Source organism: Palaemon carinicauda, chromosome 26, assembly GCF_036898095.1.
Source record: "Palaemon carinicauda isolate YSFRI2023 chromosome 26, ASM3689809v2, whole genome shotgun sequence".
Lineage (NCBI taxonomy): Eukaryota > Metazoa > Arthropoda > Malacostraca > Decapoda > Palaemonidae > Palaemon > Palaemon carinicauda.
In genome coordinates, this window is record NC_090750.1 from 33,820,552 (window position 1) to 33,840,551 (window position 20,000).

Consider the following 20,000-nt stretch of genomic DNA (forward strand, 5'->3'; position numbering starts at 1 on the left):
GGGGTCAATTGGCAAGAAAACGAAAATGAGAAAGAAAAGGAGAGCCGTTCGCAAGGTATCTCTCCTGTCCCGTTTCGTAAGCGTGCATTGCGCCGCTCACGGCGCTATCTGTATTCCTTGTAGCGATACACGAGGTGTTACTGATACTGTATGTAGGGAGGGGACCTACAGCCCTTTCATAGAAAGGGAAGGGCGGGTCCATCAGGACGACATGGCCATCTCACCCAAAAATAGGTTTTTCGCTTCGCTCAAAATCCGTTTTTTGGGCTCAAGAAATGTCGTCCTGATGGAAGTATACCAGAGCATTACTGTATCTGTGGATTCTCAAAACGTGCCGTACTCCCCGGAGGTATTTCCCCGGTCCACTAGACCTAGAGACCTAAGATGTTACCGTCATACATCTTTTCAACTAACCATAAACCATGTTAGTGCTTCCTGCCCCCTACAGGGAAGAGTCCTACTAGACTCTAGAAAAGTCTCGAAGAGTACATATACCTATGTATGAATAACAGACAAGCCAATATAGTGGTCTCACCCTATATCATGTAAAGCATAGTTTGTAAAGAACCACTGCGTCAATATGAAATATCGACCAGTTCTCCGTTCAATACTGTATTGGACAAAGGTTTATATCCGAGTAGGAGGAAACTTGCATATCCGCCACCGTCCCCTTAGGGCATGGAGTCCTCCCGCTAAGGGAAAGCAGAAACCAATGCAAAAAACGCTTGCATAAAGGAACAATCTATTAGAATTATCCCAGATAAATATACATAGTACGTAATGCTCAATTATTATCAATAAATTGACACAGGTGAAGGAGACGCAAGGTTCACAAGAACTAGTTTATTGACAAACAATAAATAAAACAAGTTAACAACAATTATATATATATATATAAGAGGAGGATAACCAAAAAATAAGCATAAGCATGATAGTAAACAGAAACTTGTTTATCTGAAAGAAAAACATTAGCGCCACTTTTAACATACCGAGGTATCAAAATTGTAAAAGTCTGTATTACTAATCAGTCACATTAGCGTTGGAAACGCTCGGCACACATGTCTGCACTTATGCTAAGTTCACCTTCGAAAGTGGAACAGTCAACGTGGGCAACCCCGTGCCCTCACACTTAGTTTGTAGAACAGTTTGTAACTACACACTCACCCCGGAATTAATCGTCCCAATTAAATCCACTGTTCCTCGCAGAGTTAAACAGCAGGGTTAACGACACAACCCACTGCTACCACAGACCTCTTTAGTTGCTCCACTTGCTTCGCATAGTGACGAAAGAACACTCTGGAAGACTTCCAGCCAGTGTATGAACGAAGATGTTCAAAATCCATACAATTAAAGAAATTTAAGGATGAGGCAACTTTCCTCGGATCGTGACCTGCGGGTGTACTGTCAGGATCCGCTCTGCGAATAAAATATGTGATTTTCGCCCTGAGTTGTTTCAGTGATAAATTTGAGCCTGATGTTTCTCCCCTGAATAGTTGACCACCCCTGAAGTCTGAAGTTCTACGAAGATAGACCTTTAGGCATTCTACTGGACATAGAGATGCATCTTCTTTCAGAGGGCAGATTCTCCAGGGACCCCACCTGTTGGTGGGTAACTCGTTCTTGGCGAGAAACGTAGGATCCGGAAACAGGTTCAGCTCTCCCCCATCCAAGAACTGAACGCGACCTATCTCTCTCGAGAGGGTTACAATCTCACTAACTCTGGCCCCGGATGCGAGTGCAAATAGGAAAATAACATTTTGGGCAAATCCTTTACGCACACTCCTCATTGTTCAACAGTGAAGCGAAATGAAGAACTTTATCTAAAGACCATGAAATGGGCTTTGGAGGTGCTGAAGGTCTGAGCCTAGCACAGGCTTTCGGAATGCTATTAAAAATCTCGTTAGCGAGGTCGACCTGGAAGGCATATAAAATGGGTCTTGTCAAAGCAGATTTATACGTTGAAATCGTGTTAGCTGCTAATCCTTGACCATGGAGGTGGATGAAGAAAGATAAGCAGAGGTCCGTCGAGATCTCTTGCGGATTCTTCTCCTTGACAAAGGCCACCCATTTTCTCCAAGATGACTCATTTTGCCTTCTAGTAGATTTGCACTTATATTCCTCTAGGAAGTCTATACTGTCTTTCAAAATCCCGAAATGCTTTCTTACCGCTAGGGAGAGAAAATCATGAGCTGCAGGGTCCGGGTTTTCTGTAATGAAGCGCAGACAGTCGACTTCTGGACTCACTGGGTCAGAACTGGATCTGGTAACGGTAGAAACTTCAGCCGTAGTTCCAATGCCAGAGGGAACCACACGCTGTTCGGCCACTTGTGAGCCACTATTGCCGCTACTCCCTTGAAGGATCTCAGCTTGTTGAGGACCCTCAACAGAAGGTTGTGAGGAGGGAACAGGTAAATCCTGGACCGTCTGTTCCAGTCGAGGGACATCGCGTCCACTGCTTCCGCCAAGGGGTCCTCGTACGGGGACACGTAAAGGGGTAACTTCTTGTTGTCTTTCGTCGCAAAGAGGTCTATCTGCAGTTCTGGGACTTGACTCAAGATGAAGGAGAAGGATCCTGCATCTAGGGACCATTCCAACTCTATCGGTGTGAACCTGGATAGAGCGTCCGCTGTCACATTGCGGACTCCTTGAAGGTGAACTGCCGACAGGTACCACTTCTTCTTTTCCGCCAGTCGAAAGATGGCCAACATCACCTGGTTGAGAGGTGGTGACCTCGATCCTTGTCGATTCAAGCATCTCACAATCACCTCGCTGTCCAGCACCAACTTTATGTGGGTCGAGCGACGCGGGGAGACTTTCTTCAAGGTAAGGAGTACTGCCATAGCCTCCAGAAAGTTTATGTGAAATGTCTTGAATAGATTGGACCAAGTCCCTTGGCCCTTCTTCCGATGAGAATGACCTCCCCACCCCTCCTTCGAGGCGTCTGTGTGAATAGTCAACGAGGGGGGAGGTGGCTGAAGAAGTACCGACTTCTTTAGTTGCCTGGCTTGGGACCAAGGCCTGAGAAGAGTACGTAGACGAAGCGGAACTGGTCTTCTCAGATCTCTTCGCGCGTTTGATGCATAATTTCTCCAAACTCCGGTTGCATCCTTTAGCTGTGCTCTTAGCACTGGGTCTGTTACTGAAGCAAACTGGAGAGAACCCAGCACTCTCTCCTGTTCGTTTCTTGATATCCTTCTGGAATCCAGAAGTCTCTTGACAGAGCCAGCTATCTCCTTCCTCTTCTTCGCCGGGATGGAGAATCGGTGTGACACTAGGTCCCAGTGGATTCCCAACCACTGGAATTTTTGAGATGGAGAAAGTCGAGACTTTTTTCTGTTGATCTTGAAGCCTAGATACTCTAGGAACTGGATCACCTACAGAGAAGCTTGCAAGCATTCCGTCTTGGATACTGCCCACACCAGCCAGTCGTCCAGGTAGGCTACCACCTGGATTCCCTTTAGGCGTAATTGTTTGAGAGCTACGCTCGCAAGCTTCGTGAAGATCCTTGGGGCTATGTTTAGCCCGAATGGCATAGCTTTGAAGGCATAGAGTCTTCGATGTAGCTTGAACCCTAGGTAGGGGGAGAGACGGCGATTGATTGGAACGTGCCAATAGGCGTCTGACAAATCTATGGAGACGGTAAATGCCCTCTTGGGCAGTAAGGTCCTTATGTGTTGCAGTGTTAGTATCTTGAACTTGCAGTTCACTATGAACTTGTTAAGTGGCGACAAGTCCAGAATGACTCTGAGTTTTTCTGAGTCCTTCTTGGGAACACAAAACAGCCTCCCTTGGAATTTGATGGACTTTACCCTTCGGATCACTTTTTTCTCCAACAGTTCTTGAATGTACTCCTCCAGAACGGGGGTGGAGTGTTGGAAAAATCGAGGGCACGGGGGTGGAGTGCTGTACCAGCTCCAACCCAGTCCATTCTTGAGTAGGCTATGGGCCCAGGGATCGAAGGTCCACCGATCCCGAAAATTCTGAAGTCTCCCTCCTACTGGTATCACCTCACTTTGACTGCTGTACTGAGGTCTTGCCTCCCTGACCGCGACCACCCCTGAATCCCCTCCCCCTTGAGGGGCACCTAGACGAGCCTCTGGCTGCTCCTCTAGGCTTTGCTCGAAAGGTAGTTGACTGCCCTTCGAACGTTAGGTTAAATGCCGGGGACTGCGTCGACACGGCTTGGGGTACCCACTGGAATGTGTTCGAGGTTTGTGCCACCATCTGGGGCACTGAAGGCATAGGCAATTGCTGTTGCTGTTGCTGTCTGAATAGCTTGGCTGGCCGAGAGGGTAGCCTAGTCTTCTTAGTCTTCCTCTTTGGTTGGGGACCCTGATCCGGGGAAGACTTTCTCTTGAGAGATAAGCCCCACTTCTGGAGAAGGTTTCTATTCTCCGTGGCAGCCTTATTTACAACCTCCTTGACCGATTCGCTAGGGAAAAGGTCTTTGCCCCAAATGTTGGAGGAGATTAGTTTCCTTGGCTCGTGCCTCACCGCAGCCGAGGCGAACACGAACTCCCTACAAGCTCTCCTCGCCTTGACGACGCTGTAAAGGTCCTTCGTCACTGTGGCCAGATGAATCTTAGCCACTACCATGAACATCTCATGAACCTTGGGGTCACTTGCCATTGTCTCAAGAGTGGTTTGAAGAGACATTGAGGCAGCCAGTCTTTCTTTCGTCTCGAGCTCCCTTCGCAAAAGAAAGTCAGACAGCTTGGGGAGGTTCTCACCGAACTGACGTCCGGCAATGTCAGCCTCCAACTTCCCGACTGAGAAGGTCAGATGGACGTCCTTCCAGTCCTTGTGGTCCAAGGGTAGGGCCAGAGACAAAGGTTTACACTCCTCCAAGGAGGGGCATGGCTTGCCAACCTCGACTGCTTTTAGCACAGCCGCAAACTCTTTCTGCATAAAGGGGAAGGCTCTAGCAGGAGAGGACACAAAGGAAGGGTGCTTCTTACTCAAAGCAGGAACCTCTGTCTCCTCCTTTGAAGCTGGTTCCTTCCTCAGACAGACATAGCATTCCGGATACGACCCCTTGCTGGGCCAGAATTCCACCTCCTCAAGGGGAACTGAGCCCAACTTCTCCGACATGACGATCTTTCCAGTCGTCATCGGCATGTGCTCAGCATACTTCCAAGGGTTAGCATCAGAGCACAAGGGAAGGTCTTTCACGCTGAGCCTCTTCTGGGGCCCACGTGATGCTGCAATTCTCTGCATCTCCAGCTCCATTGCAGCCGCCTTCTCATTATTCTCCCTCTGCATCTGTTGGATCATTCCAACGATGGAGGAAAGGGTCTTTCCCAGCTCTTCTGGGAGAGCGGACGATGTTGAGGGAATAGGTTCAGAGGCCTAAACCGGAGTAGCCGACATCTCGTCGGCCTCTTCCTCTTCAATGTCTGGAGCCTGATCTTCATCCTGGTCTTCTGCCAGAAGGTCCTCTTCCAGACGTTCGGACACCTCCGACATCCTGTCGTCCAACTGGATGTCCTGCAGGGCGACCGCGACTTCAGCATCCACAGGGATCTGAACTACCGGTATCTCCACTTGAGGCTGGGGAATCACTGACTCAGCTGACGCTCTGGGGAAAAGGTAAGCCCTCATCTTCTCACTTGGAAGATAGGGCCCAGAGGTGTTCTTCTGGAAACCCCTTAGCCAGGCACGAAGCTTCTCCCTTGCTACATCCCTTGACTCCGCCGTCCTAGGGGAATCAAAAGCCTCAGCAATCAGGTCTGTGCACACGGTACATACCTGCGGGTCCCAATATCGGAGATCACCTTTGGAGACAGCGCATGCTGCGTGCTTCCTACACAAATCATGTCCGCAGAAGTTCTTGCTGCGGACGTTGCAGAAGACGCTTCCACACTTCGGATGGGCCTCCTGTAAAGAGAAGAAATTTCCATGAGTATCAAGTGAACTACGTATCACTGGATATACATAGCTTCATAATTAAACGGAAAGGAAAGACACATACTTGTGTTTCCCGCACAGTCAATTGCTGCAACCTTCCAGATAATAAAATCGTATGGTTAATCTATCTTAGAGCAACCAATGAAAAATTTCCAGAGGAAACAGGTGTAGCTCACACCTAAAGGATGATTTTAAAATACCGGATAGTAGACAAGAAAGAACTCACTTTCTTTATCTGTAAGGCAACACCAAGGGGCTGTGCAAGATAACACAGGAGTGTTAGAAAACACAGTGTTGTAACAATACTATACTATAGTTTTCTCCCTACAGTATATACTATACTGAAGAATACTGGTTACAGTATAGAAGGTAATGTGCCGGCCGGCACACATCTTAACTAGATCTAAAGAATACTACTTAAGAGCTATAAGGCGGCAGAACGCTTGTTCAAATGCATGTGCCGGCCGGCAATACTGCCGGCCAGCAACTACACAAGGTAGCACCCGGCTGCCGGCCACCACTCGTAGCGACCGGCAGACAATGGCGTGATAATAGCCGGCCGGCAAAGGTATACAACCGATGCCGGCCGGCAGCAAAAGAACCAGAGAACTCCGACTGCCCGGCTGCCGGCCACTTAGGCCGGCTGCCGGCTAGGGTACAACACTAGAAGAAAACAGAATGGATGCCGGGATAAGAGACTGTACTACCTCATAGCCCGGCAACCCGAAAGAGTGCACATAAGGAAGGGGAGAATATAATTTCAGGCTTCCTGACCAATGCCATCTGGCTCTACAGACAAACATGGATGAGGGACCAAGAGAGGTCCGGGGAGCACTCAAAGCAGAAGACCTTTGCCGGCCGGCACTCTCTGCCAGCCGGCAAGGGACTAAGTCAACTCCACATCCTAACCTATGCTACGTACAGATGTATTATGACAGACAGTAATGTAATGGCTAGGCCATTACAGAGGAAAGAGGGGGAAAGGACGAAAAGGGTCCTACCAACCTTGCTTTAGTAATGAATCACCCGCAGCCAAGAAAACTCATCTTAGCCTAAGGGAGATCCGAGGAGGGAGGCCAGCAATACTTGCCAACCCTCGCAGGACCAAAGCAAGGAAGGTGTTGCTATTCCCAGAAAAAGGATCTTATCCTCGACACCGAGAACAGCAACACTGGACTAGTCTGCTAGATCATAAGAAGAAGGAATCATCTCGTACAGAAACCTTCGAAAGTGACCTAAGGAGGCTAAGCCTCCTATGTCTGTGTCAGTCTAGCAAGGGAGTCTCAACCACAAGCCAGACATAACAGACTCAGACTAAGAACTCTGATGTTCTTTCCCCTCTCTGAAACCAGACTTACTGGAAACAGGAAGGAACAGCAACACCCTGTTGTATCGAAAATTAATTCAGATACACCACTAGGGTTAAGCCCAAGGCTTAAACAGAGGGAAAGGAATTGCACACCTTCTCCGAAGAGAAGAGAGCAACCGGGGAGTGTGAGAAAGTATACTAAGGCCCCATAGGCAACTTAGCCTAGGCGCCAAGAGAATCGATTACCTAAATCACCGAAACTCACTCGTATACTATCTTGGAAGAAATCAATATAATCTTAAATGTATAAAACTGCCTAAAGCTTCTATAAAATTTTTAAAACACTCGGAAATCTAAATATCATGCAGGAAAGTACTAGGGCCAAACGACTAGGCTACACGGTCTAGCGTAGGCCAGAATCGGCGAATCCTTCGCCAAGACAAACAATACTAAAAGCAACATATAAAGAAATCCTAAGTAACGCTAACCAGCTAAAATTATTAAAGCGAAAAAGCCGGAAATGTCGCTCAGGCTAACTAAATAACTCATACCTAGCGAGCGACAGCGTCCAGGACGCCTCCGGTAGGCAACAGCTCTTGTAACAAAGATATTACTATTAATCACTTTGAAAATTACCAAGAGCCTACATTTATACATAAAAGAAAAAATACTCAACTTATCAGAAGCAGGAGAAGTTGGAGAAAGCATAATTAATTGATTAAATCCAAGAATTGCGAGAAACACAGGAAAAAACACCGAGTTCTTGAGCTACGCAAAAAGGAATACAGATAGCGCCGTGAGCGGCGCAATGCCCGCTTACGAAACGGGACAGGAGAGATACCTTGCGAGCGGCTCTCCTTTTCTTTCTCGTTTTCGTTTTCTTGCCAATTGACCCCTTCGAAGTGTTATCTCTGTTCGGGGTGCAGATTGCCATGTGGCGTGTCAAGAATACGTCCTCTGATATTTCGCGATATCCCTGGTTCTTTTATTAGGGATATTCGCTCCAGGAGTTAGAATTCTGGGTACCTTAAGGTAAATTCTCTGGGAATATCGCCGTAGTTGTAATATACCCAAGGAAGCTACCCTATAGGAACTTCCATCAGGACGACATGGCTTGAGCCCAAAAATATATATATATATACATATATATGTATATATATATATATATATATATATCTATATATATATACATACATATATATATATAAATATATATATATATATATATATATATATATATATATATGTATATATATATATATACATATATATATATATATATATATATATATATTTATATATATATTTATATGTATATATATACATATATATATATATATATATATATAAAACATCATCATCTATGGACGCAAAGAGTCTCGGTTAGATTTCACCAGCCATCACTATGTTGAGCTTTTAAATCAATACTTCCCCATTCATCATTTCCTACTTAGTCCTCAGCCATGTAGGCTTAAGTTTTCCAACTCTTCTAGTGCCTTGTGGAGCTCAGTTGAAAGTTTGGTGACCTAATCTCTCTTGTTGGGATGCAAAGACCACGCCCAAACCATCTCCATCTACCCCTCACCATGATCTCATTCACATATAACACTCGAATAATATCCCTTAAAGGACAATTTCTAATCATGTCGTACCATATCACTCCCAATATTCTTCTGAGGGCTTTTTTCTCAAATCTACCAAATCTTTTGGATATTGTTTCACTGTCATACCATGACTCATTCCCATATAGTATCACTGACCTCACTAAACTGGTATCCAGTCTTATTTTCATATGTAATTTCAGGTGATTTGATTTCCAAATTTTTACTTTATGTTGCCGTTGTCTAATTTCCTTTTTTCAATATTTCATTGAATACCAATCATAAAGACCCTATTTTAGTGATCATAGCTCCTAAATACTGTATCTAAATGATTCTACCTCAATAATCCTTTCTCCCTCTAATGATATTTAATCTTCCATTCTATATTCCATTTTCATCATCTCTGTGTTTCTTCTATTTATCTTGAGCCCAAACTCCTGTGATATTTCATGCATTTTGGTAAGCAAACTTTTCAGCTATTGTGATTTTCTGCTGATAGGGACAGCGTCAGAGCATATTGTGGGTCAGATAATTTTCTATTTCCAATCCAGTCCAATCCTTCTCCATATACCAACTGTTCTATGCATTCCAAAATCCATGAGGAGAATAAACAACATAGGTGACAACACATTCTCTTGGAGTACTCCACTGTTTATTATAAATTCAATTGATAGGACTCCACTAACATTAACTTTGCACTTACTATGCTCATGCACAGACTTACTTAAATTTACATACTTACGAGGAACTCCATATTAATGCTGGACTCTCCACAAAATTGGCCGGTGCACACTATCAAAGGCTTTTTCACAGTCCACAAATGCCATCATAAGCGTCTTTCTATAATCTTCTCATTGCTGTACTACATGTCTTAAAATCTGGTTAGTACAACTTCTACATTTATGAAATCCTACTTGTTCATCTCTCAGTTTTTCATCAATCGTTCTCTCTAGTGTCTTCAGAGTAAGCATACCATATATTTTCATAACAACTAACGTAAGTGTGATGCCTCTATAATTATCACAATCAGTCAGATTCCTTTTTTTTTTTTTTTGTGCCATTTTCACCACCTCTCCTAGTTCCCATTCATATACAGTATATATATATATATATATATATATATATATATATATATATATATATGTATATATATATCTATATATATATATATATATATATATATATATATATATATATATATATATATATATATATATATGTGTGTGTGTGTGTGTGTGTGTAAAAATGTATTATTATTATTATTATTAATATTATTATTATTATTATTATTATTATTATTATTATTATTATTATTATTATTATTATTATTATTAACACAATATCCAAGCGATCGTCAGTGTAAACAAGTCTATGGGAAATTGCCAAGAAAATTAAGACTATAATGGTTATGAAACCAAAATAAAAATAATTTTCCATAAAGACTAATGTTGTTGAATTATCTATGGAAAATAATATAAATAGCTATTGAAATCAAAGATACTGAAGGGACTTAAAATTGGAGTCTATGGAATTGACAAGGTAAGCAAATTCATTTGAATTGCTCTTAAAAACCTTAGAATTTAGATTTTCTAGTATTCAAAAAGAATTTGAAAATGAATGAAATGAAAAGAAAAATGCTCTGAAGATTAAGCTTATTTTCCCTGTTTTCATTTCACCATTCAGTTATCAGACGAGAAAAATAAAAATGATGAAATTAGGTCAAAGATGGATTAATCAGGTCAGTATAATGTACGCTGTGGACATCACGGACACAAGATGGAATTAAAAGCAATGAAAGAAGCAATGACCTGATATGAATGCTTCCCATGTAGAGAGCAATTACCAAGCCCTCATGAATTATTCTGTGCGGAATTGCATAACCTAAAAATAGTGAGTCCTTTTAAGTGGACAAACAGCAAGTGCATAGAAAAATTTTCCTGCCATGATATATGCATATGCAATTATTTCATACAAAAATTGCATTCGCTAAATCCCATTTCAACCCAACCTCGTTTAGTGCTGCATTTTCAGGCAAAGCGAAGAGCAAATCATAGAACAGACAGATGAGCCCTCAAACAGACGCACTATTCTGACTAACAATAATCGCATTACCGACCTCGTGATTAATGGGCTGACTCATTATGGCGTTATCAATTGCAGTCTTTAATTAGAGTGACTGGAAAAACTACTTAATGAATAGGAAAAACAAAAAGGTTTTGACGAGAGTTATTTAGAGGCGTATTGGTTTTTCTTTCTCGATTGCAAGAGAGTTTAATGATTGCTTCATATATATATATATATATATATATATATATATATATATATATATATATATATATAGATAGATAGATAGATAGATATATGTGTGTATATACATATATATACATATATATGTATGTTTATATATGTATACATAGATATATATATATAATATATATATATACATATGTATATATATGTATATAAATTAGATATGTATGATATATATGTGTATATATATATATATATATATATATATATATATATATACATACATATATACATATATATATATATATATATATATATATTTATATATATATATATATATATACGTGTTTATATATATGTGTGCCCATATGTAGATAGATTTATATGTATTTATAGGTTTATATGTATAGATAGATGCATATGCTGTCGTTGCTGACTTGTAGGCAGATAAGCTTTTAATAGCAGTTTGTCATTAGATTTCTTGTTTTTATCCAATATCGGCCTTGTTTCTTCCAGTTCTATCTTAACAGAAATGGTGAAACCGGGAGGGAACCTCATCAAAAGGAAATATATATATATATATATATATATATATATATATATATATATATATATATATATATATATATATATATATATATATATATATATATATATATATATATATATATATATATATATATATATATAAAACTTAGAAGGAAACATGATACTCAGATACAAAATAAATACGAAAAATGGAAATATAGAGTGAATCCTGATTTGTTTCGTCTTGCATCTTCAAGAGGACTAATTTGTCGAGAAAGATTATTGTATTGAATATGGTACAGTGAGATTGCGAACATTCATACAGACAATTTTAGGGCAATACATCAGAAAAAAAACATGTTTATACACAGTATAAACATAATTACTATTTGCAGAAATAATGCATTTAGCTCTGATTTTTCGCCTAAAGTCAGACAATCGGTACCTAAAAAGAATAATTAAAGACAGTCAGGAAAATTCAGACTTCACTGTAATACCTGACATGCCGTCCCATTTCACCCGATTGCATCTCAACCCAATTTCCCTTCTTTGATTCCTAGAACTCTTTACATGGAAGAGGAATGATGGACTCTTCCTTTCCTTCACTCTAATCTTTGTTTCATCTCAAAGCTGGACCTAGTAAGGACGTGATGCTGACAGTATAGTAGATATTGGTATTCAAATAGTCTTCATGGTGTCATTACATTTGCTTGTTATTAGGACTGAGTACTTTGCTTCTCATAAGTCCTGCTGTGAATGTGTTTGTCATGAGATTCAGGTAATAAAAGTTTGTGGTAGATCTTACAACTTCTTTTTGTGTTTGGTCTACCGGAATCCAGACTTGGATGATTCTATCTCTAATTTTCTTCTTACCATTATGGCTAAAAAACGAGACCATAGAAAGGCATCTTTTGTTCTTATTGGTGATTTTAACGTTCACTATAGGTTGAATTCTGTTTCTCCTACTGATCGCCATGGCACAGGAACTTTGGACTTTGCCTCTGTGAGCAAGCGCGACCGGGGAACAAGCAAAAATGCTGCCAGTGCTGTTATATACGATTACGTAAACCAGAAATACCGGGTTTTCAGAAAAGTGCTTTCCGGACATAGTATAAGCTTGAAATTCTAGGATTTAGTTCTATTCAATTTAACTAGACGATCCTAAAAGTTTCAAGTCCCTATCTTATAAGGTTCGTGAAATAACACGTCAGAAATATGCAAAAAAATAGCAAAAATTACGTCAACTTTCATGTGTTCGATATAGAGTCATGGATAGACGCTTTTTAGCAAAGTTTCAACTCTATAATCTTAGCTTCTGAATGAGATAGATAGCTGTTCGACCTCAGGTTTTGTAGATTATGTTTTAAATTGTGAATTAGGCTATGTGGGAATGTTTTGAGGTAATCACGAAGGCTGTAGTCACGTACTTAAGTTTCAAAAGGCATCAAACTGACATCTTTAAGCGAACTTTCAACGTTTATTTCTCAGCTTCTGAATAATAAGTTATAGACATGTTTGACCTCACATTTTGAAGATATGACTATAAACTAGTTAATCAATACGATTGCGTAAAAAAAGAGTGATATTTTACCCAAAACCGATAAATCGGTTGGAACTTTTGACCGGGGAAACGTCTGTCTATATCCGAACATAACTTGACAACAAAACGTTTACCCGATTGAGCGGTTTAAAGAATTGATATAAAAATTTTAACCGGGTGTCGCCGGTCGCTTGATTTTAACATTACCCATAGTCATAAAACAAAAAAATTCTGGGTAACGTACCTACAACTATAACGTTAAATAATAAAATAGCATACACGCCAACCTTTGATCACAGCGATGGCAAGCGCGACCGGGGAACAAGCAAAAATGCTGCCAGTGCTGTGATCAAAGGTTGGCGTGTATGCTATTTTATTATTTAACGTTATAGTTGTAGGTACGTTACCCAGAATTTTTTTGTTTTATGACTATGGGTAATGTCAAAATCAAGCGACCGGCGACACCCGGTTAAAATTTTTTATATCAATTCTTTAAACCGCTCAATCGGGTAAACGTTTTGTTGTCAAGTTATGTTCGGATATAGACAGACGTTTCCCCGGTCAAAAGTTCCAACCGACTTATCGGTTTTTGGGTAATATATATATATATATATATATATATATATATATATATATATATAAAACTTAGAAGGAAACATGATACTCAGATACAAAATAAATACGAAAAATGGAAATATAGAGTGAATCCTGATTTGTTTCGTCTTGCATCTTCAAGAGGACTAATTTGTCGAGAAAGATTATTGTATTAAATATGGTACAGTGAGATTGCGAACATTCATACAGACAATTTTAGGGCAATACATCAGAAGAAAACATGTTTATACACAGTATAAACATAATTACTATTTGCAGAAATAATGCATTTAGCTCTGATTTTTTCACCTAAAGTCAGACAATCGGTACCTAAAAAGAATAATTAAAGACAGTCAGGAAAATTCAGACTTCACTGTAATACATGACATCCCGTCCCATTTCACACGATTGCTCTGTAGGGTAACACCACCACCACACAATCAAACTATGCATCTCAACCCAATTTCCCTTCTTTGATTCCTAGAACTCCTTACATGGAAGAGGAATGATGGACTCTTCCTTTCCTTCACTCTAATCTTTGTTTCATCTCAAAGCTGGACCTAGTAAGGACGTGATGCTGACAGTATAGTAGATATTGGTATTCAAATAGTCTTCATAGTGTCATTACATTTGCTTGTTATTAGGACTGAGTACCTTGCCTCTCATAAGTCCTGCTGTGAATGTGTTTGTCATGAGATTCAGGTAATAAAAGTTTGTGGTAGATCTTACAACTTCTTTTTGTGTTCGGTCTACCGGAATCCAGATTTGGATGATTCTATCTCCAACTGTCTTCTTACCATTATGGCTAAAAAACGAGACGATAGAAAGGCATCTTTTGTTCTTAATGGTGAATTCAACGTTCACTATAGGTTGAATTCTGTTTCTCCTACTGATCGCCATGGCACAGGAACTTTGGACTTTGCCTCTGTGAGCAAATCGTATGTAAAGCTCTAACTTGTCTGGTAACTGTTTGTACTTGGTATACACTGACTTCCCTGGCGTTATAAGAAGGATGTTTCTCCAGTTGGGATATCTTATCATGCCTGGCTTTCATTAGTAGTTTAAACAGATCATCCTGTCCCTGATGTGTCATACTCATGTAAGATTTACATAAAATCTCAACCAGAAATAATGTCATTTTGAGTGATCTTTTGCATTTGAATTGGTCACACTTATATAAAATGTTGAGCCTGATTCTCCTTCGAATGAGAATATGGTCTACATAATTGATATGCATACCCCTTCTGGCGTGCTAAAATACTGAAGGAAAGACAACCCCTATTTGAATGAAGATTGTAGACGTGCTTATTTGGAGAAGCAGGAGGCCTGGCATCTTAGGTTGGGCAACAGATCAGATTTGACTTGGAATAACTATACTCAGCTAAGAGTTGCTTCTCGGAGAGTTTATGCTTCAACTGTAAAGGAATAGAGTTTATTCATAAAGGACACCCTTTCTGGTACAACTCAGGAACATAGTGGTGGGCTACCCTCAAGTCGTGGCGACTTAAGGGTAGCCCACCACTATGGTGTAGACTTAACAGTTACTACTTTACTTAAACCAGATAGCTCTCAGCCATTCACTGTCCAAAGGAAAAGGAAACTCCTTTGGCCGATGTGTTTAACAGTAAGCAGAGTAATGAGAAACTTCATATTCATCATTACTGTTTCCCTGAAGCTAAACTAACTAGTTTATCATTTAGGTCTCATGAAATTGAAATTTTCTTGATGGACCATTATGTTTATGGAGGTGTAGACAAAAATTATATATTTCTATTGTCTTTCATAGAGCCGTTGATTTCTTAGCTCTTAAGTTATCTGTTATTTTCTGCAAGTTGGCAAGAACAGGTTCTTTTAGTACTTGTTAGAGAATTTGTAATGTACTCCATTACGTAAATGTGTTTGTGGTAGCTCTCGTCCAGCTGATTACCAACCAATTTCCACAATTCTTATATTATATAAAGTTTTGAACTTCATTTGGCAAAATGCCTAGATAGGTGAGCTGAAGGTAATCAACTGTTCCCTAGTTTGCAATTTGGCTCTCGTAAAGGCCTTGGAGCATGTGATGTCCTTCTTTCAATCTCCAATGCTGTTCATAATCCTTTAATTGTGGTCAGGAAGCTCTACGATGGGCCTGTCACCTTGTTGATTATGTTGACCCTTGCTTTCAAACTTAGCAGGAGGGAGTAGGAGGGTCTATTCTTAACATCCTTACCAAATTTTTGAGTAATAGATTGCAAAGAGTTGTGGTTGATGGGCACCATGAAGAGTATAAGAATGTCATATCTAGTGTTTCTCAGGATTGTATTCTTGCCCCATTACCTTTCGTACTATATACACGTGGTATGTGGTTTGGCCTAAAATACAAGCTCCATGCATGTGCAGATGATTTTACTCTCTGTACATCAATTCCATCTCCCGAATGTAGATCTAGCGTTGTTCAATCCCTTAGAATAGGGATCTAGCTAAAGTTAATGCATGGTGCAAATTAAAAAGCATGAAATTGAACATTAACAAAATTCAAAATATGATTATAAGTAGGTCGAGGACAGTCGCTCCTCTACATCCGGGTCTCAGCATTAATAATGTTTCTTCAACTTTATAAGATTATTTTAAGATTTTACATGTGATTCTTGATAGCAAATATACTTTTGAGAAACCCATTCGGTCTGTCTTTTCTTCAATTAAACAAAAATTAACGCTTATTGAGAAAGTCATTTAAGATTTTTGGTGATCAATCTATTCTGAAGAAGTGTTGTAATTCTTTCATTCTACCTTATTTCCAGTATTTTTCTCCAGTCTGGTCTTTAGCTGCTGAATCGCATCTTAATTTGTTAGACAAGAACTTGTGGTCTATCAAATTTCGTGTTCCTGTTCAAGATATTGATCTCTGTCCCCGTTGTTCAGATAGTTCATCATGCATGATGCATAAGATTTTTCATAACTCTGACCATCCTCTGCATCCAGTTATTCCTAGACAGTACCACCCTGTTCGTAATACTAGGTACCGGTATGCACTTACTTATAATAGTAGTGCCTTCTCCATTAAAGGCTCAATACTACGAAATATTCTAGAAGTTTTATTCCAGCTATGACCAAGTTGTGGAATATTCTTCTCAACCAGCTGTTGAATCAGTGGAATTTCAAAAGTTTATACTTTCACTTTTTTATGTTGAACAAGTTGACATAAATCTCTCTTTATAGTTGAGATATGAAAGATGTATTTTAATGTTGTTACTGTTCTTAAAATATTTTATAATCATTTTTTGTTACTTCTCTTGTAGTTTCTTCATTTAGGCCCACTACTCACCACTCATCTATCTCTACTCCTCTTCCCTTTCCTTTCCCTTATTTTTGATTCCCCTTTCTATTTAACTCTCTCCGCATCATCGTCATCATCTATCTTGCCTTTCCAGCCACCTTCCCCTTCCTTCTTCCTCTCCCTCCTCTTATTATCTCTCTTCGGCATTTCCGACATCTTTACTTCTCCTTCTATCCTTCCTTCTCGCCCAGATACTCCTGCTTCCTCTCATCTCTCCTAATAACGTTTTTACATCCATCTTTTTCATTTTACTTATCTTTTTTTCAACAACCTCGTAATCCTGGACTCTTTTCTCCCTTCACGTCATCCTTATATTTTCCTTCCACCTCAAGTTACTTAGCGCATTCCTCCTCTATTATCTCATAATCACTCTCCTCTACTCATCTTCATTCTCTTAATACCTTTGCCAACTTCACTGCGGTGAAGGTTATGTTTTGATAGGCGTTGTCTGTCTGTGTGTTTGTGATTCCCATAACTCAAAAACTATTTGACCGAGTCTCATGAAATTTATTGGGATCATTGGTCATGATCCAAGGACAATTTGATTAGCTTTTGGAAGTGATTTGGTTAAAGGCAAAGGTAACGAAACGGTCAAATACGTCTTTTGCTATATCGTGGTCAATTTTGATCTTATTTGCATGAAACTAGTGCCAAAATGTGCACAATTCAAATGCCTATCTTGAAATATACAGCATGATGTAGGCGAAGGTATGCGCTCTACCGAGTGCTCGTTCTAGTTCTAACCCTTTTTTTGGTTCCATTCCTTCCAACCTATTTAGAAGTCTTCCACCAAATCATCTCCTCACCTCCTAGATTATCCACTCCCCTTCATCTCCTCATCTTTTCCTTTACTATTTACTTCTTCCTATACTTGTTCTTCCTCCTCCTTCCCGTCTCCATTGTAATCTTTCTCTTTTCATCTCTCATTCCTCGCTAATCCCTATTCCTATTCCTCCTCTTCTGTACATTCCTTCTCTTTATCTTTCTTTACTCTTCCCCCTCATCTATCCTAATACTCCACCTCTTCTCTTCCCTCCTCCTTTTCAACTCCCTCCCATACTACCCCTCCTCGCTTCCTTTTCCCCCTCCTCCTCCTCCCTCTCATCTTCTCGGAGGAGAGCAAACACCAGGTATAGTCTAAATTGAGTCCTTCACCCCTTAATGGCTTAATGCAAATCTGGGCCAAAGTTTCCTTATTGCTCTCCTAATTACTTACTGATCACATTATGGAGCCGTTAACTATGGACTTCAACATTATCGATAACGATTACATGGCTTTGAAGGTTATATCAGGTCTGGATCCTCACATTTCTGATTACTCTGCAGTTCTAAATAACTGGTAGATCTTATTTATTTTTTTTCACTATGTAACACAAACACTCAAAAAGAAAGAAAAAAAAAAAAAAAATATATATATATATATATATATATATATATATATATATATATATTTATATATATACATATATTTATATATATGGATATATGTATATATGTGTGTGTGTGTGGGTGTGTGTATTTGTGTGTGCGTGCAATAGCGATGTTCTTTAGATAATCATTAACACTATGACACCAAACGTTAAGTTTCCATATTTGCTATTCCTTATTTTTCGGACATATCATTAGAAGTAATTTTCACTTAGTTTAATATGATTTGATAAGATGAAGTTAATGTCAGTAATATTAGATATAACGTAATAATCTAATGACCAGCCAAAAAAAAAAAGAAAAAAAAAACATTTGAGAGACGTTCACCAATGACATCTTAAATAACTTATGCATTATGACACCAAAACATTAAACACTTAATAATAAAGTGTTTCACAAAGATTACATGATCCCGAAATCACTAACACGCGTTTTCACACTCTAACCAATTCACTCGTTTTTACGTTTTATCTTGAGCGTTTTTACCTTTTTGTTCTTTCATTTTCATTCATTATCCACATTTCCTATCCGGATAAAGATTATCTAACTCAACAATACATACCTAGGGAACTGAAACGAGCGCGCGTGCGCACACACATGCATATGTAAATACAGTATATATATATATATATATATATATATATATATATATATATATATATATATATATATATATATATGTATATATATAAGTATGTATGTGTGTATATTCATATGTAAACAGTGATCATTTTACGGTTTTCTAATGCAATATATACATATATATATATATATATATATATATATATATATATATATATATATATATATATATATACAGTATATATATATATATATATATATATATATATATATATATATATATGTGTGTGTGTGTGTGTGTGTGTGTGTATGTGTGTGTGTCAAATCCTATTTGTCAATTCCTAGCCAATTTTCTTCAGCCTGGGCAATAGAAAAGAAATTTTAAGCATAGAAAAAATGTAAATGCAAAATTATATGTAAGTATATTCGAAATAGTCATATTTCTCTATTGTTATGGTTTTCTTCCTTATTGATGGAAAGTTCTCGAGGTCTCTTCATTTTCGTTAAACAGAATAAAGCTTCATATTTTAAGGGTATAGAATACTATATAATTCCGCACATCACTGTGTTACCTAATTCTTGAATTTTATTTGTATTCTTCCGTTAAAACCCAAACAAAAAGTTATTTTATAACTCCACTGTCAGTATGGAATAATACTCACATTGCATAAGGCCTTTCTTTTATACAAATTTTGTTCACTAATAACTACCTCACTTTTAAAAATCGAACCTTGCCATTCGAAATAAATAACAGGACACTGACGGAGGAAAGAAGGTTCAGAAGGACCCGTTATTTCTTTTCAACAAAGGATTCCCTCCTAAAAGGAGCAAAGATATCACTGGGCCTGCTAAAACTATTGTGGGAAGGATTTGTAATCAGTTTCCAATACAGTGCAGAACTCCTCAACAAGGGATGTTGTCATGCTTAATAGCATTATTATT

General features: G+C 39.0%; 1 protein-coding gene across 1 annotated transcript in view; it reads left to right on the top strand.

Moving 5' to 3' along the window:
- Positions 1–20,000, top strand: part of LOC137619481 (uncharacterized) — a 992,898-nt gene that overhangs the window by 895,111 nt on the left and 77,787 nt on the right.